Below are 4,511 nucleotides of genomic sequence, written 5' to 3'. Positions count from 1 at the left end.
ATTTCCTTTATCAGCGTTGGCCTCAATGTGATCCAAAGAAGCCCTACTCAGGATCCTCAAAGACAGGTGGTAATGGACGGCTCCACGAAACATAAGTGTAACACTGTAAGATGAATTCACCCAGCACCAAGAAGTTTGTAAGAAAGCTTCTTTCTGGTTTTCATCTGTGGATTTTCCATTGTCACCTAAGGTTCATTGCGCTATGAAGTATCTAATTGCAGATTTCCAGAAAACTGTGCTAACAAACTGATCACTGAAGAGAAACGTGTAACTCTGTGAGTTGCATCCCACACATGGCAATGCAGTTTCTCATAAAGCTTCTCTTTAGTTATTATGTGAGGATATTTCCTTCTCTCACCGTAGCCCTCAAAGTGCTCCCAAATATACCTTTGCAGAATCCACATCAACAGTGTTAGCAAACGGTTCCAAGAAGGGAAGGGTGGAACTCTGTGTGATGAAGTAACACATCAGAAAAGCACTCTCTCAGAAAGTTTCTCCATAGTTATTATGATGAGGATATTCCTTTTTCACCATGGGCCCCTAAGGGCTCCCAAATATCGCTTTGCAAATTCCACGAAAAGAGTGTTAGCAAACTGCTTCCTGAAGTCCTAAGTTATAAGTCTGTGAGATGAACTCACAGATCAGAAAGAAAGTTTCTCAGAAAGATTCTTTCCCCTTTTGAACAGATGAAATTTCCATTATCAGGCGTAGGCCTCAATGTGATCCAAAGAAGCCCTTCTCAGGTTCCTCCAAGACAGTGTTAATGGACTGCTCCACGAAACATAAGTGTAAATCTGTGAGATGAATTCACACACACACAAAAAAGGTTCTAAGAAAGCTTCTTTCTTGTTTCATCTGTGGATATGTCCTTTGTCACTGTAATGTTCATTGGCGCTATGAAAGTTATAATTGCAGATATCCAGAAAACTGTGCTAACAAACTGATCACTATGAAGAGAAACGTGTAACTCTGTGAGTTGCATTCACCAAGGCAATGCAGTTCTCAGAAAGCTGCACTTCAGTTATTAGTGAGGAGATTTCCTTTCTCACCGTTAGCCCTCAATGTGCTCCCAAATATACCTTGCAGAATCCACGACAACAGTGTTAGCAAATGGTTCCAAGAAGGGAAGGGTGGAACTCTATGTGATGAAGTCACACATCAGAAAGTAATCTCACAGAAAGTTTCTCCGTAGTAATTATGTGAGGATATTTCCTTATTCATCATGGGCCCCTATGGTCTCCCAAATATCACTTTGCACACCCCACGAAAAGAGTGTTAGCAAACTGCTTCCTGAAGTCTAAGTTAAAAGTCTGTGAGATGAACTCACAGATCAGAAAGAAGTTTCTCAGAAAGCTTCTTTCACGTTTTCAACGGATGAAATTTCCATTATCAGCGTAGGCCTCAATGTGATCCAAAGAAGCCTTCTCAGGTTCCTCAAAGACAGTGTTAATGGACTGCTCCACGAAACATAAGTGTAACTTGAGATGAATTCACACATCACCAAGAAGTTTCAAGAAAGCTTCTTTCTGGTTTTCATCTGTGGATATTTCCTTTGTCACTAATTCATTGCGCTATGAAGATCTAATTGCAGATTTCCAGAAAACTGTGCTAACAAACCTGATCACTGAAGAGAAACGTGTAACTCTGTGAGTTGCATTCACACATGGCAATGCAGTTTCTCAGAAAGCTTCTCTTTAGTTATTATGTGAGGATCTTTCTTTTTCACCATAGCCCTCAATGTGCTCCCAAATATACCTTTGCAGAATCCACGACAACAGTGTTAGCAAACGGTTCCAAGAAGGGAAGGGTGGAACTCTGTGTGATGAAGTAACACATCAGAAAGCACTCTCTCAGAAAGTTTCTCCATAGTTAATATGAGTATATTTTCTTTTTCACCATGGGTCCCTAAGGGCTCCCAAATATCACTTTGCAGATTCCACGAAAAGAGTGTTAACAAACTGCTTCCTGAAGTCTAAGTTATAAGTGTGTGAGATGAACTCACAGATCAGAAAGAAGTTTCTCAGAAAGCTTCTTTCCCGTTTTGAACGGATGAAATTTCCTTTATCAGCGTAGGCCTCAATGCGATCCAAGGAAGCCCTTCTCAGGTTCCTCAAAGATAGTGTAAATGGACTGCTCCACGAAACATAAGTGTAACCCTGTGAGATGAATTCACACATCATCAAGAAGTTTCTAGGAAAGCTTCCTTCTGATTTTCATCTGAGGATATTTCCTTTGTCACCGTAAGGTTCATTGCGCTCTGAAGTATCTAATTGCAGATTTTCAGAAAACTGTGCTAACAATCTGATCACTGAAGAGAAATGTGTAACTCTGTGAGTTGCATTCACACATGGCAATGCAGTTTCTCAGAAAGCTTCTCGTTAGTTATTATGTGAGGATATTTCTTTTTTCACCATAGCCCTCAATGTGCTCCCAAATATACCTTTGCAGAATCCACGACAACCGTGTTAGTAAACGGTTCCAAGAAGGGAAGGGTGGAACTGTGTGTGATGAAGTCGCACATCAGAAAGAAATCTCTCAGAACGTTTCTCCGTAGTTATTATGTGAGGATATTTCCTTTTTCACCATGGGCCCCTATGGTCTCCCAAATATCACTTTGAAGATTACACGAAAAGAGTTTTAGCAAACTGGTTCCTGAAGTCTAAGTTACAAGTCTCTGAGATGAACTCACCCAGCAGAAAGAAGTTTCTCAGAAAGCTCCTTTCCCGTTTTGAACGGATAAAATTTCCTTTATCATCGTAGGCCTCAATGCGATCCAAGGAAGCACTTCTCAGGTTGCTGAAAGACAGTGTTAATGGACTGCTCCACGAAACATAAGTGTAACTCTGTGAGATGAATTCACAGATCACCAAAAAGTTTCTAAGAAAGCTTCTGTCTAGTTTCGATCTGTGGAAATATCCTTTGTCACTGTAATGTACATTTCGCTATGAAGTATCTAATTGCAGATTTCCAGAAAACTGTGGTAACAAACTGATCACTGAAGAGAAACGTGTAACTCTGTGAGTTGCATTCACACATGGCAATGCAGTTTCTCAGAAAGCTTCTCTTTAGTTATTGTGTGCGGATATTTGCCTTTTCACGATAGCCCTCAGTGTGCTCCGAAATATACCTTTGCAGAATCCACGACAATAGTGTTAGCAAACAGTTCTAAGAAGGGAAGGGTGGAACTCTGTGTGATGAAGTAACACATCAAAAAGCAATCTCTCAGAAAGTTTCTCTGTAGTTATTATGTGAGGATATTTCGTTTTTCACCATGGGCCCCTATGGGCTCCCAAATATCACTTTCCAGATTCCACGAAAAGTGTGTTAGCAAACTGCTTCCTGAACTCTAAGTCATAATTGTGTGAGATGAACACAGAGATTAGAAAGAAGTTTCTCAGAAAGCTTCTTTCAGGTTTTGAGCTGATGAAATTTCCTTTAGCAGCGTAGGAATGAATGTGATCCAAAGAAGCCCTTCTCAGGTTCCTTAAAGAGCCTGTTAATGGACTGCTCCACGAAACATAAGTGTAACTCTGTGAGATGAATTCAAACATCACCAAGAAGTTTCTAAGAAAGCTTCTTTCTAGTTTTCATCTGTGGATATTTCCTTTGTCACCGTAAGGTTCATTGGGCTAAGAAGTATCTAATTGCAGATTTCCAGAAAACTGTGCTAACAAACTGATCACTGAAGAGAAACGTGTAACTCTGTGAGTTGCATTCACACATGGCAATGCAGTTTCTCAGAAAGCTTCACTTTAGTTATGATGTGAGGATATTTCCTTTTTCACCATAGCCCTCAAAGTGCTCTCAAATATTCCTTTGCAGAATCCACGACAACAGTGTTAGCAAACTGTTCCAAGAAGTGAAGTGTGGAACTCTGTGGGATGAACTAACACATCAGCAAGCAATCTCTCAGAAAGTTTCTCCATAGTTATTATATGAGGATATTTCCTTTTTCAACATGGGACCCTATGGGCTCCCAAATATCACTTTCCAGATTCCACGAAAAGAGTGTTAGCAAACTGCTTCCTGAAGTCTAAGTTATAAATCGGTGAGATGAACTCACAGATCAGAAAGAAATTTCTCAGAAAGCTTCTTTCACGTTTTCAACGGATGATATTTCCTTTATCAGCGTAGGCCTCAATGCGATCCAAGGAAGCACTTCTCAGGTTCCTCAAAGACAGTGTTAATGGACTGCTCCACGAAACATAAGTGTAACTCTGTGAGATGAATTCACACATCACCAAGAAGTTTCTAAGAAAGCTTATTTCTAGTTTTCATCTGTGGATATTTCCTTTGTCACCGTAAGGTTCATTGCGCTATGAAGTTTCTAATTGCAGATTTCCAGATAACTGTGCTAACAAACTGATCACTGAAGAGAAACGTGTAACTCTGTGAGGTGCATTCAAACATGGCAATGCAGTTTCTCAGAAAGCTTCTCTTTAGTTATTATGTGAGGGTATTTCCTTTTTCACCATAGCCCTCAATGTATTCCCAAATATACCTTTGCAGAA

Source organism: Rhinopithecus roxellana, chromosome 12 (genome assembly GCF_007565055.1).
Source record: "Rhinopithecus roxellana isolate Shanxi Qingling chromosome 12, ASM756505v1, whole genome shotgun sequence".
In the NCBI taxonomy this organism is placed as follows: Eukaryota; Metazoa; Chordata; class Mammalia; order Primates; family Cercopithecidae; genus Rhinopithecus; species Rhinopithecus roxellana.
This window is presented reverse-complemented; position numbering follows the sequence as displayed.